Below are 21373 nucleotides of genomic sequence, written 5' to 3' on the forward strand. Positions count from 1 at the left end.
GAAAATCTTGACGAATAATTATTTTGTTTCGTTGGAATTTATGTTTGGAATATTTATTTAATTGGAGATATTCGTTTCTATTGTTTAATTTCAGTCGTTCAAATATGTATTTAATAATCTAGAGATGAGACTATGACAATGAAATATCATTATTATAATATCGAAAACATCCTATTATTCTTCCTGATAATTAATCGCAAGTTCAATAGGATATTATAACATCGCGTTTAATTGCTTTTAATCGGAACGTTTCCTGGACAACGTTTGAATTTTATTTTAATACGTACGATTTAATAACGAGTGGAAAAATATTATAAATATTGAAAGTGTTTCGATCAGAATTTTAACATATTTAGCATTAGGTAAAGTGTTTTAATCATCAATGTATTTATAACATTTGTTCAAGAACAAGATACATCTACAGGATATGATTTATCGTGCAAAAAGTAAATTAAAAATTATAGAATTACAATTACATTGTTCGTATCCTGCAATCTTTATTTTTCAACTCTTCACTTTAGATCTCTTCACTTTTGCATTTAATTTATCGATGGAAAGGATTCGATACATAACATATTTACATATAAGAATTTAGACACGGAATAATTACGCAATTAAATTTTTCTCAATATCGGATAAAAAAGTTTTTGTTAATTATAAAATATAACGTACAAATTACATACAAAACTCGATACTGTTCCACTTTACCACGTTGAAAATCGAAGAAATCTATAATATAAATCCTCGATAAATTTCACAGATTCACAATTCTTCTCATTCTCGGAAAATTAACAACTCGCTCTTGTCGTCACGATTTTTCTCACGAAGAGAATGCAGAAGAACGTGACCGTCGAATCGAAGGGAGACAAATACTCTGATCCCGTTGACGACCAATTTCATCCCTCTTCTTTATCCACCGATCTCATCCGCCGATTTCTGCGCCAATAATAACTTCTCTCCAACTTTTAATAAACCTATTCCACACAGCCCAGTGTAAATACAAACTCGACTCGAGCGATTAGCGATCATTTTCCAGCTCGGCCCGATCGATACAAACTCGTGGAACGATATCCAATTTAATAACTCGCGGCGTCGTGATGTGTATATGTGTGTACGCGTGTGTGTATGTGTGTGTACGACGGCTTTTATACCGCTCTGCAAAGTAATCGTTCGACAGTTTGCCGTGAGAAAGGTATTGTTCCAATTACGCGTATATCGATTATACACCAAGACAATTTCCACGACGGGGGAGGGGAGCGCGTAGCTTTGCGCGCGATAATTACGAGTGTTCGTTCGCTGTGAAATATGTTTAACTGGCCTGGTGGTGGGTGAGATACAAGGGGTGAAATAATTCCTCTCTCGAACACGCGGGATCGCCGTCATTCCAAATCTCTTGTTCCCGTGCCTCGTCACGACGACGACGATATGATTTCTCAGTCAAATGACCCACATTTGCGCAAAGAGGGAGAACGCGTATATACAGGGTGTTCGAAGAAAACTGGTGAGTGTTCAAGATTCAAAGAGGTACGATTGGAGGAGCAAGTTAGCAGATCGAATATCGTGTAATCATTTCTACGTGTTCGTATTTCGTTCCCAAGCATGATCGAAAAATCTTGCCCCCATAAAAACGTTACATTTTCTTTTTTTTTTTTACGTGTAGTATAAATTTCTTCAAATCCATTCTCGCAACTTTTTCTTTGTGATCAATATACATATCTATATAGAATATAGAAATTTCGAAGCTTTTGCAACCAATCCCCCCAAAAAATAAATAATATAAACGGTCCAAGTGTACGAGTCCTTCCTCTTTCCTCTTCTCTTCCGAACATCCCGTACACTTACGGCAGAGATATGGTGGCAAATGGTCGTCGTGATTGCCGGCGTCGATAGGATATCCTTGAGCACGGGAATGAAATTAATGGCGCGCGAATGATACGGACACGCGAGGCACCCGGCGAAATTTCACGATAGTGTTATGCGACGAGAACCCTTCGGAGCACGTCCTCCACGCTTCCGGTATATTCCTGGCATCACATACCGACCGTTTCGTCGCACCTCGATGTCAGCTACGCAGCTACGGATACCGTGTATCTGGTTACGTTGTATCGCGTGCATATATTCGTCGTGGAGAATTATTCGAACGATATAGGGGGTACCATGCCAGATTTCCCGCGCAATTGCGCTCGCCCATTTTTCTTCTCTGTTTATGGGCGGCGGATGATGGAGTTTTGGTGAAATTGTTTGGTTAATTGTATCGGTTTTAGATGGAATAATTACATCGCGTGGTTGGGATGGAAATTATGGAGAGAAATTGTATAGCAATAATTGTTGTGTTAATAAAGATGTGTTGTTTGAGTTGTTGGACACATTCGCGCGTCATCATTGGAGACTGATAAAAGTTAATTAGAGGAGATCGAGGTGTCTCTGTATTTTCAAGTTGAACGATTTCATCGGACTTGATCAATAAATAATCCTTCAATTGGGAGTGTAAATATAAACTCGTATAAACTTTCTTATCGTCACAATAATCTTTCGAAAATCGTCAGAGTTTTCTTGGCTCTTTTGTTAGTTTATGGAGAGGGGATGAGCCTCGACACAAGAAGGGTCCATATTCATGAAGGAAACACGGCCAAATAAGCATCCAACGGATGGAAATTTTCGAGTAATTTCTGCATCAACGATGTTATTTTATCGCCTCTTTTCCGTTAAATTAAAGTCGTAGTTAACGACAAAATACTCGAAATTATTGTGTAATGGAATTAATTATTGTTCTACAGAGGATATTAATTAAAAATTGTTACTCTAAATTGTGCTCTGAATTGTTTTGCCAACGGTTATTAAGAATTCATTAATTACTCGAAATTGCTCGATGAATGCAGTCGTGGTTATGCTTTTCTAATTTAAATATAAACTCGAGCCTTGGGCGGAACAGTTTCTTTGAATTAGATTTCATTCGAAGAAAATTAATATAGTACGTCGATTGATGAAATAAAAGAGAAATTTAATAGAAAATTAAAATCGAATTTTTATTTGGAATTCGTGAATTTTTCCAATTTTTTTTTCCAACCAACTTTAAAATTCTCCCTCTCTGAGAGAAATAACGTTTGCTCGAGGACACGAAGATTTATCAATCAAATCAAGGTAAATTTATTTTCTTTCATTTTATTGTTCGTCATTGCGACAAAGTGAAAGTTGCATTCTTTATTGGATTCTTTCACGTTCGATCGATTAAATACGAGATACAACTATTACAGTACTCTGTGTAATCTGATTGCTTTTAAATATTCCTCGTATACCGCACGATTGATCGTCTTCGTAGCAATTTTATAATGCAATTTCTTATCATTGAAAATAACAATTTCACGAGAAAAACGAGTTTTTACATTGAATTATACAGTAAAGGGATTATAAGTCGTTTTTTCTTTCTTTCAGTTATACTCACGTGCAATATTCTTTTTTAAACAATTATAACATCAATCCTTATTTCTTATTTAATGTATATACCTTTTATAATTTAATACTTTTAAGATAAAATTTCATATTGTTCTTGTCCACGAGACATACCCTCTTATAAATTATTTAGAAAATGTATTTTTGTTAAACAATCTTGATAACTTGATTGTACAATTTTTCTATTAAAATCTATTTTCTTTCAAAATTAGATTACTTTTAATTATGAATACTATATATTTCATAATATCCTCGTTTATAAATTTATCGTTCAATCATGATCTTTCTTTAACCATTACCTCATGACTCAGTTTTTTCTTTTTTTTTTTCCTTTTTTGGTTAAAGAATTGGATAACGTTTAATTGAAATGTCAAAATCCTCTTTCCTCGAAAGATGAATCCCCCGTAACGAGTGTCTTTTTTGTCCTCGAGCAACTAATCGGGCTAACAGGCTCGTTCTGCGTTTGATAGATGTAATTACGGAACTTCCGAGTGTCGCGAACATTGTTTCCATCTTACTTCTGACATTTATCGCGTGGCTGTCGTGATGACTTTATCGAAGATTAAAAACTATTCGTCGTGTTTCGATTACAGGATTAATTTCGATTTACAAATATCACGTGAAGCGATTGAATAATCAACAGAAACTGTCACGAGTATACGATACTTGTTTAATTTATATTAAACTAAAGATTGAATTTCTCTTTTCATTTTCATTGAAAAAAGAAATTAATACAAAATTAAAACAATCCTTTCTTTAATTCCACCCAGATTGGTTGCAAAATACTACGAAACGATTGTCCAACAATATCAATTTTGTGGCGATAAAACCAAACACGGTACATTCATTAGAACACCAAAATATCCCATCCAATCAAACGATGATCCAATTTTTCTCCACCATCCCCGTGCAATTGCCGTACACGCTCTCTAAAGAGAAGCTGACAAAGAGGAACGCCTCTCACGTGGCCAAGGAAAAAAAAAAAAAAAGAAAGAAACTAGAGAATCGCCACAGTTTCTTACCTGATTGCATTCGCTCGACTATGAGTTCTTGTCGCTGGTGGGACGCAATCGTAGGCGAATATATATATATATATATATGCTTCACCCTCACAATCCCCATTTCCAAGGTTGAAACACGATATTCCGTATCAACGACGGGACCATTCACAAGATTGGCAAGTACGTTGTCGCATCGGCCGACACGAGGAGAAAGCTGAATGGTCGGGTGTGGGCTAGTGTAGTGGTGGTGGAGCATGCTCGAGGGGTTATTGCGCAAAAATGGTCCGCCCCTGTCTTCGAACGACGCGTATCCGTCTAGTATTTTACGAGGAAATCGTGAGCACCTTTTATATCGGTTTACTTAGAGCCACGCTTGTTTTCGTTCCCACTTGCTCTTCCTCTCTCTCTTTCTCTCTCTCCCTTTTATGATTCGAACGCGATAGCTTTGATAATAAGTCGGATTTTCAAGCATGGGGATTTTGTTTTAGTTTAGAAATGGTTGGAGAGGTTGTTTCGTAGTTATTGGATAAGATTCGAGTGATATGTACAGATGTTTCGATTATTTTGTTTGGTATTATGAGAATTTTAAATTTGTGCGTTTTAATTTTAAAACATACATGGGTGAGGATGAGAGTAATTTTATTCAATTATCGTTTAATGTCGTTGTTTTAGATTTGAATGAAATATCGAATGATTGCTTGAATTTTATAGAATTTTTTAAAGGGAGAAGATTCGTCAGTTTTAGAATTTCAAGTGTTTATCTTATTCTCTTTGAATTTTAAATATTTAATTGCTCATTAATTTTTACTTTTCAAAGCAAATCGTTCTGGTTACTTTTCAACTTGTTATTTCTACTTCGTTATAAGAATTTCTTTCGTTTCAATTTCCTTCTCATTTCAACTCTTTTTTATAAACTATTATTGCGTAATCTTATTATTCCGTATACGCATAATGAGATTTCATTTATAAAACAACGAAGCTGAATCCAAGTGCAAATAGGTATTTCAAACAACTTGTTACATGTTTTAACCCCTTCCCAATATATACGAAACAACGTGTATCTACTTTACTTTCTGGGAAACGAGCAACAGGGCGGAGAAAACATAAAGGAAGAAACCGGGAACAAACCAGCCAAGTAGCTGTAATCGTGCACGAAAATTCTAAAATTCTCTTCTTTGTTGAAATCATCCAATTCAACGAGGAATACACACGCAAAATTAACTTGTCCCTTAACGAGTGAATTATATCAAGAATTGGATACCTTTAAAGTCGGGGGATTCTTGTAGATTGTACAGAAGAAAAGTGGAATGGAATTACCAAAAATTTCGGATGGATATCACTGAAAGACTGTTTATTTCATAATTCAATAATCGATTTCTATTAAATACACTGATTTATCTCAATGTTTTCCTCAGCTTCTAATTTTCTTCGCAAAGGATAGCTGCATACGTAGACGCAATTAGATTAGAGACACAATAGGAGATTCCTATAATGCAAGCTTTGCATTACCAGGTGGGAATGTGTTAATTAATTTTCGGATGGCCAATCCTGTAACTCATTTGTGAACTATGCCACAATGTATTTCGATGGTCTTCCTGGCAAATTCTAACAGTTAACAAAATGTACGATAAAAGAATTAAAATATTTGAAAGAAGAAAGGAAATTAAAAAATACACTTAATTAATCTACAATGAATCCAATCATTTGAAGATCAATTTTTGTCGAAATAATTAACGTTTGGCAATAATTGATTATCGATCTACATTCATTATCTTTTTCAAATTATTAAAAAGTGATATTAATCAAGATGTTCAATATTTTATCTTAAAAAATTAATAACAAGTGCAGAACGATTCACGGAATGAGAATCATTTTACCTAATTCTAAGGTAATTTAACTTAGAAATTCCTCGACTAGATTTCACACTCCCGTACAAACACCACCTATCATTACACCCTGCTCCATCTCTAGATTCTCATCCACCCTTTCCTATTCCTCGTCCTTTGTCGCCGCCCTCCACTTCATCTCGATTCCTCCTCTCGACTCGAAAAGCCAAAAGTCTCTCTCCTGCCTTCATCCGTTTCCTTACACCGGCCGACATTTTATTACCAGCCCCATTACTTCACGAACGAAGCTTATCCACCTTTGGACGATTCGCACGATTTCATCCCCGGATCCGCCCACGCCATTGTGTTTTACTGCTTGTTTACGGCCGAGTATGTAATTATTACGCGTGTTCCTGCGATGTCTTACTTCGCCACGATGGTCATTGCGGCATTTGTTCAATCAAGATTGCGGTCTACTAACCCTTGCATATGGATTGAATATGAACGGGTGAGTGTACGAACGTGGGTGCACGTGTTTGTGTGTGACAGGTGGGACCAGGTTGTCTGGAATAATGTCATTGCTCTCAGGAGACATATGTGGGTGTTCTATGACGCGTATAGTGGTTTACATAGTGTGTAAAGGGTGTGTAGAAGTAGATTATGGTATTTTGGTTTGGTAAATACGAGGATTCACGAGTGATAGTGTTGATATGATAAATTCTCTGATGAGTACGTATTTTTGCTATTTTTTAATTTCTCGTCCACTTTATTTCTCCCCATTTTAAATTGTAGTTATTTTTCTTTTTAATCTCCGAGTATTAGGATTCAATGAATTTTTCTTTGGATTAAGATAATAAGAAGTTAAATCCTTTTGTAAATTTCCCTATTGTAAATCTCAATTTTTCTAAAGATTTGAAAAAAATAAGAGAAAATAAGAGAAATGATGTAAGCGTGTTGGATAATTTACTGTGCATGTATGATTTTATTATAATAAGGATGTGGTGATAACCTTTGAAAGATCAAGACGAGCTTCATGCATTTCGAATGGAAGGATAACAATAGCAGTTCCGGTAAAGGGAACCCTTGAATAAGACGGTACTTGTATTACATGAAAGATTCACATAACAAGGACAAAAATTGTGGCGATCCTCGTATAACACGTTGGGTCAATTGTGCGATTTCTATACATACAGTTTCCTCCTTTCACAATTCTTGAGGATATTATCATTGGCAAGTTGCACATGATGTAAGAAGTAAAATGTGGAAGTTATAATAAAAGGATAAATAAATAAATAAATAAAAATGGGAAAGGAAATAGGCAAAGCTTTTAATACGATCTAACATTTATCAGAAGAAAATTTTATGTTACGTGACAGTTATAATATGAATCCTTATTGTTTCGAGGAAAAATATTGTAAATTCATATAAATGAAAATTGATTTATTAATCTTTTAAATATTATCACACGTGTACGTTTGACTTTGCTACGATTTAATTTGTAATTAAAAAAAAAGAGAACGTGAAAATGATTCTCTCTTGAAATATGAAGAAATAATAATTTCTACTCTTTCCTACCTTTAACAAATTCAAAGTCTACAAAGAAGAATAAAAAGAATACGTAATTACCTGGCAACTGCTTTTCAAATAACCTCTTTTCAACTTTATACTTTAAACTTCATTTCTTCTTGAATACGCTTCTCAAAAGCAGATGTTTTAATCTAATCGTAACCGAGGTAAAATTAAAATATTTATTCCATACACACAATTACAACAATATAAAATTTAAGTTAATTAACCTAACCTAAATTCTTCTTAAACGAATATAAAAAAAAAGATATAAATACAAAAATTAACTCGTGATCCGTTCTCTCCAAAAAAAAAAAAAAAGATAGTTTCCAACGATACAAAAGAATCAAAACCCAACCTATCCCAAACTAACCATCGATCATTCAAAATTTCCTCATCAATACCGTCAATCCTAAAGCCAATAAAATTCGATCAATCTGACATCGACAACTCCGGAGACATCCCCGCGTGTAGTAGAAACAAATCAATGTAAAATTACACCACCAACACCCCCAACAATTTATAGCTGGAAATCGGCCGCCGATCCAATGTTTATGATACGAATAAATCTCGGCTTACGATCATTTCGTTTCCCCGAAAATTCTTCCCCGCCAATTCCCCGAGTTATTTCACGCCGATTCGCGTCGAAAGTGAAATAGGGACAGATTTGGTGGAGGAGGGGGGGGATTGGTGAGTGACGCGTTTCGAAGGGCGGTGATAAGGATGGTGAGTCGAAATCGAGCGAGGAAAAAGCTCTTCCGAGGTGCAAATTCCGACTAACTCCTGCTTTCCAGAGAGAGGGAGGGGAAAGCTCTCTTTGATGCGATGGTGGCATTGCGATTCGTGGCTATTTACGATAAAATATCGGGGGATGCGAAGCCGCGGATGCGAAGCGGCAAATGAGTGGCGGGCATTCGATTGAAAGCTTCGCATGGAGGGGGAGGAGGAGGGTTTCGAACTCGGTCGTGCTTTAAGACGGGATCTGTGAAGCGTGGATTCGACCGATTCGACCATCTCCAATTACTAGGTATAGAGGAAGCCACGGTGGTGGGTAACACGGTGCTTCATTGATGCGAGGCTTTTATTTGCACGTAAATTGTGAAGTTTCTTTGATCGGGGTAACTGGTTGGAGAGTATGAAACGTTCCGGTGATTTCGAATTTAGGAATGTGAAAGCTGGAACGAAAGTTGGAGGTTAGATTTCAGGTTTGATGATGCGTGACGTGAAATAATGGTACATATATATATCACGGATTAATCATTAATCGTTCTAAATTAAAATTCGTAATGCAAATCGTGGCGATGGCGATGAATTTTAATATCACAATATATAACTCACATTTGTATGCTCCGTTTAGCAATAATATTTATTAACTTCCAATAAAGTGATATCTTTTTTACAAATCATATAACAAAAGTAAACGAATACGCGTAGAGAAATTTCTTCGTCTCCGACATTAGGGGCGAATATCGAACAGATGTAAAAACGCGTGTGCACGTTAGTTTCTCAAAATGGACGGAAAAATGAAATTTCATATGAAACTTGGTTACATATTCCGAGTATATGTATCTCGGGGGTGGGGAAAAAAGGCCAACAAAAATTTCATTTGCATATTACAACCACCTAACCATACAGCGAATAATTTAATAGTAATTCGAGGCCGTCTAGTTTAGTGACCCTGGCTTGTACGCGAATTGTCGGAGTCGAGGGCGAAATAGCCGGCGATATGGTGGAGAAGGCAGGAATAATTCGGCGATTTGGGTGATCGCGCAAAAAGCGTCGGAACCGGCGAATACGAATAATGCGGGGGCGTCGACATTACAGTCGATATGAGATTGTTGAGCGTGAGCCAAGAATGGTAATTCTACGGAGGGGTTGGGCTAAGGAAAAGATTATTTCACCCCGCGAACGATTAGGATAATAATACATCGTGGCGAGCCCCTCTCGTCCAATTTCTCCAATTGTCCTCGACAAATAAATTTTAATCGGCCGATATCGTAATTTTCTTCGTTCGATTATCGAGGAGAAGCGCGTGTGAAGATTTCTTTTTCTTCGTTTCCATTGCATTCCTTCGATTTAACTTGTCGTTGGAAAGTTTTCTTATATCTTTCTCTTCTCGACTCTCAGATTCTTTTATCCTCGAGCAATCGAGTAATCTTGTAATAATTTTATAACTTTGGTATAATTAAAATTTAACTTAACCTTTCTAATTTTTTTGTGTATCTTATTAACGTCATCGATTGAAATTAAATAGCTTGTAATTTCTATGGTTAATAAGTGATAATTTATGTTAATCATGAATAAATAAAGCGAGTAATTCTTCGTTCAAATGATACAATTTGACGGTATAAATTTTGGAATGGAAAAATTTCGTTCTTTGTAAATTGATCTTGTACGATATATATTTACTTAGAAATATCAAGCAATGCTCGCACGTGTTAAATTGAACGTGACTTCTTGCACATGGTGGCGTGCAATCTTGCCGCCCGTTTCTCTGTCCATCCTTCATCCGAAATCCTGGAAAAGTGAGAAGCACGTTTTCCCACGTTAGATCTTGACAGGCTCAGTTTTTTAAGCTCTACGAGTCGTTCGGCTATTCCTCCTCGGAAGGCAGCTCTGCATAAAGCATCGAGAAACAGTTGGAAGGTGAAGGAGGGAAGACAAGCGAAAGTCTTAAAGCCTCGCACTATATACGGTTGGCCTTTTCAAATGACACGGCTTAAGCTACTCTTTTCCCCTGACAAAAAGAAATATTGCGATTATGCCTTTTCTTTTCTGTCTCTATCGTTCTTTCTTCTGAAAAGAAAATTATTAAATATTTTTCTCCGTTATTGTAGATTTATTTTACTCGGTACGGATTACGCAGAAATTAATAAATTTCAAAATCGAATAGAATCTAAAAAAAAAAAACGTCTATCTTGGAACAATCGAAGAATTAAGTAAAGATCGTACGAAGAAGAGGAGGAAGAAAAAAATGCATTGATGAAAAAAAGATTGAATTTTTCTTCTTTCTCAATTTGATTCATGTTTGTTTCTATATTGATCCACATCGGTTGGATGTGTTCCACCTACGAGAGAATCGTAAAAGAAAGTGAGGATCGGTGGTGAAGAAAGAATGTATCGAGCATGAAATGCCTGGAAGAATTCGTTGAAAGGCACAAATGGAAACCTCAACCTGATACGGTGAAAGGTAACGACATTCTGGCGAGATGTACCTCGACAATGTGCCTCGATACAATCTATAACGTGTATATACGTTCGATAACAGCGATAAAAGTCGAGCAACGGCTCAGGAAGACGGTATATGGCAGGTATTCTAACCTCAAATCGTTTGAGTGTAGCTAAACGTGTCACGGCGATAACGTAAAAAACAAGATTGATATTCTCGTTTAAAGAGAAGCTTATAAATGTACTCATTGCACTTATTTTACAAATTGTATTCTCTTGCGTTTTATTTCTGGAATGGAATAACTTGGAAGGGTTTCAAGAGAATATTCTTCCAAGAATTTTAGATTCATTACATTTATTGTATTATACGAAAAGAAAATATTAACTCTTTCGCGCTCAATTCGAGTATTCTCGTAAAAATATCGCAGGAAAGTAGAAAATAGAATAATCTTCTATTTTTTCTCCGTTGTTTCTACCGACAATAAATACAAGAGATTTAATTTTACCTAAGTTCTTCGTTGTGAAATTTCTCAAATTTTGAGAAATATATGAAAGAATAAATCGTTTCTAATGCGAACAAAATATTTCTCGAAATAGTGAATTTCTTTTTTTTTAACTTAAAATAAAAATACTTCGTCGAATTGCAAAAATTCCGATTTAAATTGGAATCGTACGTAACTCTAATACTTTTATTCTAATCTGCGTAAAAAAATATTTGCAAGGACGTGGAATATGGGGCGCGACTAGAAAGATTAGGTGTGATCAGTGAAATTAAAAAAAAAAAATCATTGTTCCATGTTCTTGTATCCGTGCGCAAACGTGGCTTCAAATAAACCACGTTTACAAGAACAATTCAACGACGTTTTGAAAAATATTTTTCAATACCGGCAGAAATTCCAATTTTCCCAAAAAAAAGTTCTCCACGCGCTATCCATCTTTTGTTACGAATATTTTCCAATTTCTAAAGCCTGCTTTTTTTTTTTTTAATCAAAACGGGACAGAGATAGTTAAACGAGAATACCTCTACGCTTTTTCCTCATAAATTCGAAATTAACGTCGAACGATGTTCGATACGACACGACACGCCGTCCAGAAAATCGAGGAAAATTAACGGGTAGTTACCAATTAGTCTCTTTAGAAGAGAGGCTCCATTAATATCAGCGTGTAAGGTTAAGCCGCAAAACCACGATCAGCGACCCACGATTATATCCGTCGTGGATGGTGCTCAAACAGATCTGGACAAAAGTTTCCACATTACAGAGTTTCGAGCACGTTTCACGATGTATAATTACAACATAATTATCCTTTTTATCGAGTTAAAAGAAACGAGCACAATGAAGATTCGAAACAAGAAGAACGTTTCGTTATTCCATCATATACAGCCAGCTTAGAAATTTTTCTTTACTCGTCGAATATCTGTATGATTTTCGACGATTAAAATAATACTTTCGAAAGTTTAATGAAAATAAGCAAGATGTTTCTTTATTTCGAATAATTTTTTTTAAAAATATTTTTCGAATTTATTTCGCGACTACGATCTCTCGTAATTTTGCATGACTTTTTCGCCGCTGCTCGATTCCGATAACTGGTTACCAGTATATCTTGCTACAGCGCAGAATATAGTGCACGGCCGTAAAAATCTGAAAACTGTCCTGGTAAAATGTTTGCGCAAGCATTATACCTCGTATCCATAGATACCTTTCCGTTCTATAGCATTGAACATTTAAATCTGTCTGGGTATAATAAAGTCTCTATTCTTCAGGAGGAATCGTGAATCCTCGGTTATGGAACAGGAAATCGCAAGTGCTAATTATAATTAATACATCGTTGGATAAATCATTGGATAAGAATGGTCGACAAAGAAGGAAAATATGGCCGATTGAACGAGGTTGGACGGAAAAGGAATAAGAACAAAAAATAAAATGTAAATTTTCTATTCTTTAGATATTTAAATTAGATGGTTGACCGATCAGAGCACCTTGTTGAATGCAAATCTAATGATCTGTGACATTCACCTGATTTTGGATTCAAGAATTCATAGGAATAATTATTTTTCAAAAAAATATTTTGTAGACATCGATATAAGGTTATTTCGCCTTTGTTGTGCATCAAGTTTCGAAATTTAAAACGATTTCTACAAGGCGGCTCAATCGAATTAGTCGCAGATTGAAATTGACGTGTTCATTAACAAGGGATACAAAAGAGAAGGCAAATCGTTTCTTTCAAAACGTTTGGAAGCATTGAAAGAATTAAGTTGTCGACGACAAGTGTTTCTGTTTTATTCTCATCGACAGAAAGTATCAACGATATTACAATTAACAATCTCCCTCAAAAACTCAGATTAATCTCGCGTAAGATTCTAAATATAATAAAATCTCTATACTTGCTTATCATATAACTGTTATAAATTTGATTAATTTTCCAATGGAAGATTATTCTTTATTACAAAATTCCATAAATTGACGAAACAAAATTAAAAATCTACTTTCAAACTTCAAATTCAACAGGTACATCCGGTCGTTAATTTTCACACGCAACAATCCAATAATTCCTTTCGAAAAATATAAAAAATACGGGAAAAGTGGCAGTATAATGGTGCATTAAAATCAATTCCCGTGTTTTTATTCAACACCGACAACCTTTCCCTCAAAGGGGTTTAAGGTATACGAAATCGATTTCTCGACGGCACTCGTCGGGGAACCGCGTTGAATATACATGTTCGACGGCACCCGATCGACCTCATCCGCATTCTAATCAGCTCTTACTTCACACGGCCAGAAACAGCTTGCTGAACTTTAACTCGTTATCCTGGTCGACCGCGCAAATGCCGTGGCTGGTTTGGCAGCGTCGACCATTTCATCCGAACTCGATCGAGAATGCTTTTGTGATGCTGCCGAGAGAGAGAGAGAGAGAAGAAAAGAAAGAAAAGAAAGGAAAGATATAAAGGGAGAAATATCTATATACCGATATCCATTTTAATTCTGAGGCATTTGCATAAACAAAGAGAGAGAGGCTCTTAGAAGAGAAGGAATTTCGAGAATAAAGAAGCGACGTTTGTCGATTCGTTCATCGTTATTGCTCCAAGTGCGCCGTTTCGAATCGATGGATCGTGATATTTAGAGAGATCGAGATTGTTGGAGAGACGTTATTGGAATTGTTCTTTGTGGAGAGAAGGAGAAAGATTAAAAAAAAAGATAGTTTACTTTTCGATCGATAATTGTTGCATTCCCATTTCATAAATATATCCTTTTAATCTTATAGATATTGATTGCAATTAGAGAATTGGATTTCATAATAGATGATCATAAAAGAGGAGAAAAAGAAAAACTAACCCGTCCAACTGTAAAATCGAATTCTAAACGATCGATCCTCGCGTTTTCTTACCAACAAAACGTCCCAATCACGCAAGACACACCCGGCTACCATCTGAATACACGCGTTCATCGTGATCATCGATAATATCGTCAAACTTTGTCAGTTCGACTGACAGTTAGAGTAACTACGTTACGCGACGTAATAGACTCCGGTCGCTAATTCGACGGACTTTGATGAGTCTCTATGAAATTAGGAGGGGCTTTGAAAGCTAAGAGTAATTCCGCCCGGTTGCCCACCTCCCTCCCTCTCCCCTCTCACGCTGCTGATGGAGGACTCGGCCGTTTCTCCCTTGGATTTCTGAAACTATCCAAAATCAACTGCTGCGACTGCGATCGCAAGAGGGTTGCTGGCGCGCGCCCTCCTCCTCCCCTTCTCCTCCTCCTCCCCTCTCCCTCCCCCCATAGTGGCGAAAGGACAACGCGTCGTTAACGCGGCCACGGTTTGTTCAGTTGAAACGCGTGGTTAAAACGCGCTGGCTATCCAAACACCGTAAATGGCCAAGCAAGTAAATGGGGAAGCAGGCTACTGGTGTCGCGATATCACCGTTATGACACCGTTGTTATAATCGTCACACCGGATGATAACCGGCGTCCGGTGGTTTAATTCAAATTGGGTTCAATTTTTCATGTCATCGAGATGGATGGTGTTATCGTGGAAATTGTTGGCCACGTTTGTTACGAGAATAATCCCCAGTTCATATTTCTGCCCGCTAATCATTGTCATTGTGAGTTTAATTTGCTCGTGCATCTTCGAATCGGGGTTGTATAAGTTGTTCGAGTTTGAGGTTTTTTGAAGTTTCGAATCGTTTGTCGTTATTATTGTTTCATAATTTTTACTCTTTTTTTACAAGTTTTCATAGTTTTCGGATCGTTGGGTTATTTATTTATTTTTTTTTTGGTTTTGTAGCTCGGATTTTCAATCTGTGGTCGCAGTTAGTTTTTTAAAAATAAAATTTTTGGGATTGTTAGATTTATTTATTTCGATATAGGATATTGGAATATTCTAGAATTCTTGATTTGTATTCGAAAAGGCTGCTCGATTAATTTTCTGAAATTAGAATAATTTGTTGCGGATCAATCGCGATTCTCGAGTAGTATTGATTTTTTTTTTTAGCTTTCCAACATCGTTGATTATGTGATTTTTAATTGCTACGTGTCCGCGTACATTCCTGTGAATCTGTACATGGTGTATTGTAAAGTAAACCGGTGAACTTCATCAGATACAAACAAACGTGTGTTACAAGCAAACACGAAATAGTGTCGGTGAAACGATGAAACGCGTAACAGGTATAAATCTACGTTTCTGTTTTCCAACAATTTAAAACAAGATGGATGGAAATAAATAAACAATGCCTCTCGTATTAATTTTTGCAATGTATTATTACGGTTCATTAAACTTGTGTAGTTTCTCTTGCTCCTTTTTCCACAGAATCTAAAATTTCATATTCGTTTTCATATTAATTTTTCCTTGCAATTTTTTCTTTTTTAAACAAGTTTCTCCCCTTCTTGCTCTTTGCTCATTTAGATTAAAACATATTACGTCGTCTATAACAAATCCAAAATTTAAATATATTTCAATGATGACAAGGCAGTTGAAATATAAATAAAATTCTATCGTTCACAATCGTTGATAACTATTCCGTTCAAAATTTTTTAACATACTTTCCTGTTATTTTGCTTGATCGAATTAAATTTAAATCGTAATTTCTGCAATCAAATTTAACGAACAATCGAATTGAACGATGACATTTCGCATGCACACCTAACATTTCCATATAAATAATCGGTGACAGCCGTTCGATCCCCCACTCAGAATCCTCATGCAGATCCCATAATTATTATTCCTCGCTGGTTTCTTTGGCCACTTACCAAGGAACAACTGCTAATTAATGCAACAACTTTGTAACACCTTGTCATCGTCACCGACAAACTTGTTCACGAGGTTTAATCTCGCCTCTTGAATATCTTTCCAGCTTCTCCTCATCGCGCCGATTATAAATCGAACCGAATTTCTCGCCGTGAAAATAGATCTCTCTCTCTTTCTCTCTGGCAAAGACCTCGCATGCAGTTGATCCCTTTGAGGAAGAATGATCATCGTGGAGAGTGGCTGGTCTCGAGTCGCCTTATATCGCGGCAATTACGCGTCTCATAAAAGTCCATTTCTGTTCTCGCCCCGGCGAGGAAACAGCGAGGAAAGTCACGCGCGCAATCGAGGTGGAAATGGGGCAAAGGAGATGTCACTGATTGCGAAACGGCACGGGAAGGGGATAATAAGAACAAGAAAAGATCGTGTGACCTGATTTAAAGCGAAATTTGCGTCTTAAACTTGCGCTTATTACGTTCTTCAAGTGTACACTTTTATTCGTAAATATTGGATCATCCCCCGGGTTTCTGAGGATTTTATTAAAATGATACGATTTTCGTTTCTTTTCTTAATTCAGTTAATTTAGTTTTTGTTAAGTTGAATGATACACAGTTAATATTTTGGAGGAATTTCGTTTCGTCCAATTTCTCGATTCGTTGTGATTTAAGTGATCGAAATTGTAATAATCTTTAATGCTTGGAAAGTAGAGGGGAAGAAATGAAGAATTCCTATTTTTATAATAATAATTTTTGGTATATTTTTTTAAATTTTAATTTTTTGCTCACATATTTCACGCCAATTAATTTGTCGATTTATTTTCTTATAATTTAACGGCTAAGTTTTGGGAAATGAAGGAAGACTGATTGCGAAACTTCACGTTCATCCCTGAAAGACAGAAAGATACGAATAAAAATGATATTAACAAATCGAAAAGTTAAAATTAAAACGCAAATCTAATTAATATTTTTCGAACGAACATTACCTTTCACGTGTACAATCATTTCTAATTCTTCCTAAAATATAATAACATAAATAAGTTTCCTAAATCCTGCTATTTTTCCGAAAAATCTTTCGTTATCGAGGCTATTGTTGCACTTTGTACGCACCCACACCTTCGAAACTGGAATACTACGATTCCACAAATCCATGTTTATGTATTTTCATTCGATTCCAAAAAAAAAAAAAAAAAGAAATCCAATTAAAGAAAGAGAGAGAGATTGTTCCATGGCGAGGACACGTACTAATACATATATACACGAGTTTAATGGAACTTTAAACGAAAGAATCGAATTGCATAAATAACGAAACATCGCGTTTCGAAGCAATTAGAAACGTAATTCGCATTTTTGGATATATTTTTGAAAATGTTAGTTTGCCAAATCACTAAGCCTTTGTTCACTAAGCATGACCAACGTATACAGAGCGTTTCCCAAGTAGAATAATCTCTAAAGGGTTAATAATTATATTCAAAAGTTTCAAACGAAATTTAAATGATTCGAAAAGCAGTATAATTTGAAACGAATACGCGCGAAGTCAAATTAATTTGATTCATTATTTTTTACAGTAAAAATCTGTCTTTCATCAAGAAACGAATTATATCAAATACGTAGTTCTTCGAAACTATTTAAAGTGAATTAAATAGTCCCAAATCTTTTTCTCATAGTTGAATTTCATTTCGTTATTTTAAATAAAATATCTTGTACAATTTGTTCGCAGGAGATGTAATAATGTATTCAAGAGAGATGTAAGGTATCGGTGTCTTCCTCTTCCTCCTTCGACTTCCGTCTACCCTTTTCTGGCCGAAAAATAACTGTGTCGTTGGCTTCGGATCGGGGCAGAGAGAAAGGGTGGCCATTTGGGAGCATGGAGGGAAGGAGAAATGAAACTACGTGGCAGGGAATTCGTACTTTTGGGAAGCCGCAAGCAAAAGGACTGGTGGGAATATCGGGAGAAAGGAATAGAAATGGGAATTTAGTTCAATCGAAAGGATTCTTATTAATAGTGGGTCCTCCACCCAGAGAAGGGTGAATTGCCACCAAAATGGAAAATTGCTGGCAAGTGGAACGCCGAGCACGCGTTTAATTCCACGCGTTCAATCGGTAAAACATAAATATATTTATTATATATTTTGAATTTCCCGCCCCTAATGGGATACGTGATAGAAATTTTTGAACATTTATAAAATTTGGATCTTTTATATACTTACTCCTATTACTGTTGGAAATTTTCGAACACATTTTAATCACAGTATTTCAGTTATTCCGTACGAAATTACCTCTTCTTTGTAAAATATTAAATTGTAGCCTCTGTTAATTTTAAGGAAACAGATTTCAGATTTATTTCTATAAATTTTTCTAATATCTATTGCAATGATTTTGAATATTATCAATTTTACATGACGAAATTTCCTAAGAGATGTGTCTGTTCCACGTATGGTGATAATGTTTATATTTCCCTATATAGTTTATTCAGAGTACGCAATACGTTCGACCTGATAATTTCATTTCATTTTGCCAGTACGCCAGAATCATGTTCGCCCAGTGTCACACGATTGAACGAAAAGCTCGCCAACTGCTAATATAAGTTGGGTGTAATTATTCTCTCTGTGGATGGAGATTGAAAGGACCGTCAAAATGAAATTTCACATCTATCATACCTATGTAAACAACGTGTGTATAGTGAATTCCGCTTTCGCGACATATTTGCGCGCAATATAATTATACCGCTACATTGCCCGACTGTTAGTGATTAATTACTAGTTACCAACTCGTTATATTTAATTGTTCGTTTATTATTCACTGTTCTTAAACCGTTTAAATTTTCGTATATACATATACATATATATATAAAATATATATATATATATTATATACGGTATAACTTTCGTTTATTAATTTAAATCCATTTGCATCGCGGCCCTCCGCTATTAAACAACCCGTGGCTCGATAAAATTCTCATCGTACCGTCGAGACCTTCTGTCCATACACGAGCCTTCATGAAAATTTGCCCTTCTCTCTGGAGAAACCATCTCTCTTTCTCGAAAAAAAAAAATCTGCAAAATATGATAACAATATTCAAAAATAATGCAGCCACACAGACAGGCGCGTACACATACACGCGTCCGTGCAACATATATCATAAAAAGTAGAAAAAAAAAAAAAAGAGTCCATCGTGAGCGCGGAAATAAATGCTGGCCAGTTTGTTTTTTCCCATGGAACGTGCCAATATGAAAAAAAGAGGGGGGCAGAGAGATGGCCGGTGGCAGGAATACTTAACTGCATCCGTTGAATATTCGCAGACACACACGGAGGGTTACCCGAATGCTCGCATACCCGTCGCATTCGATATAGAATGCCGTGTAATATATGTGCCCGTGCACACACACACACACGTGCATACATATCCGGAGCTGTTCGGAAAAGGGACAGCGCACGGCTGTTTAAATTACTAAACTTTAAACTTTCACTCACGTATGCAAACTAATGCAAACTGGAGGCTTGTGGAAGGAACTGCAAACAGCTCACTCGGGAGTCCCTACTACCATCCACGCTCCCAGTCTCTCGACACCCTCTCCCCAGCCTCCCCAACCGGTGTGGTCCACCTTCTCTCCACCTTCACCCCCTTGCTTCGCCGCCCAGCCCTCCTAAAAAGCCTCTCCAACCCTCTCCTGTGCGTCTCTCCCCCCTCCCCCTTCCGGCTGAGCCTCCGTTATCTATATATCGGGTGTCCTAATTTTCCTCCGTGTCGGGATCGAGCTTTCAACCCTTTCCTTGCGCTCCGCTCCCAACAGAGTTCTCGCGAGCGTTCTCGCTTAAGCCAAATGAAGAGCCGGGTAAAGCACGTCATTAAGAACGCGGAGTGGTATTCATTTCTACGGCAGGCTTTAAGGCGGCAGGTGAGACATATTCCTCGTTCCTTTGTCGTGCGTAAACAATCTGCTTGACTTTCCAGCTGGCGGTCGTTACGAACGTCATTAAACGGGGGGAGGAGGAGGGGGCAACGGAGGAAAGGTCAACGATTCGCCCCGTGTCCTCGGCGTTCAACGTTAGAACGAGAATTCCGCGATGGAGATGGAAACGGCGTGCGCTCGGGGGACGATGATGGTGGAAGGATGCGAGCCACGATTTCGGCCACGATGCGAGCGGAATTTGGTGTGTTAACGAAGGTTGTTCGCGGTGTAGTTTGATTAAAACGTGTGTGTGTGTGTGTGTTTTTTTTTTCGGTTGAAACGCGTTACGAATTCAGTACGTGGAGGTTGTCGGGTAATTCGTATAGAGATGTTCCCTGAGAATTTTATGATGTTTGTCATGAGGTATATTGGATGGCGCGTCTTTTGATTATAGATTGATTTTTGCGTTAATTCTTCATGATTCGAGTAGCTTTCGTGGTAGATTGCTCGTGGATCGATGATAGAATTTGGTGGAATCTTTTTGTAGAAAAGGAATTTGAAGCAATTCCACCGAGTTTGGGTTTAAAATTTTATTACATATATATTTTGATACATATATATATATAGGTATTATTTGTATTTATTTGATAGAATTTTTTCTACTGATACTATAATTCTTATATACTCTGTTCCCAAAAGAAATCTTCGCATTAATTCTTTTTAAATATCGATTAGTGTTTCTAACGTATCCTACCATTTTGAATATATTGAAAACGATATCGTGATTGAAGCGATAAAAATACAAAACTATATCCCAAACCCTTATTGTAATGCTGCTTACGGACGTGAAAACGTAATAAAGACTTTTTACGTACATATAAATATAGATACAAATATTCACAAACATATGATAAAAGGCACAGATAGGTATCTTTACTTTTTCAGGCATCTTAAATACGAAATACTTCTACGCCGATCTTTACGAACTTGGAATAAAAAGAAAAGAAGAAGAAGAAAAATAGAAGGAAAGAAAAAAATACCCCTCTTTCTTAAATCCAAAACAACTCGACAACAGTTCAATCCGAGTTCAAAGATTCAAAGGATTCGCACAATCACCGGGAAAATCTTTCGAGCGATAAAACAGGAAACGAGAAAGCGCTTGACGAGACTTCATTGCTTAAAACACAATCGAGCATCTTCTCGCGAATTCCACGCCGACTTAACGAACGTGAACG

General features: G+C 36.6%; 1 long non-coding RNA gene across 1 annotated transcript; it reads left to right on the forward strand.

Annotated features, from left to right (window-relative positions):
• The first annotated feature begins 1216 nt into the window (after window positions 1-1216).
• Window positions 1217-21020, forward strand: LOC114577931 (uncharacterized). The gene is made up of 3 exons (XR_009831064.1): window positions 1217-1501; window positions 17966-20144; window positions 20201-21020. It is a non-coding gene; the product is annotated as an uncharacterized LOC114577931 (long non-coding RNA).
• The last annotated feature ends 353 nt before the right edge of the window (window positions 21021-21373 follow it).

The sequence above is a fragment of the Apis cerana genome, linkage group LG9 (genome assembly GCF_029169275.1).
Source record: "Apis cerana isolate GH-2021 linkage group LG9, AcerK_1.0, whole genome shotgun sequence".
Taxonomy (NCBI): Eukaryota; Metazoa; Arthropoda; class Insecta; order Hymenoptera; family Apidae; genus Apis; species Apis cerana.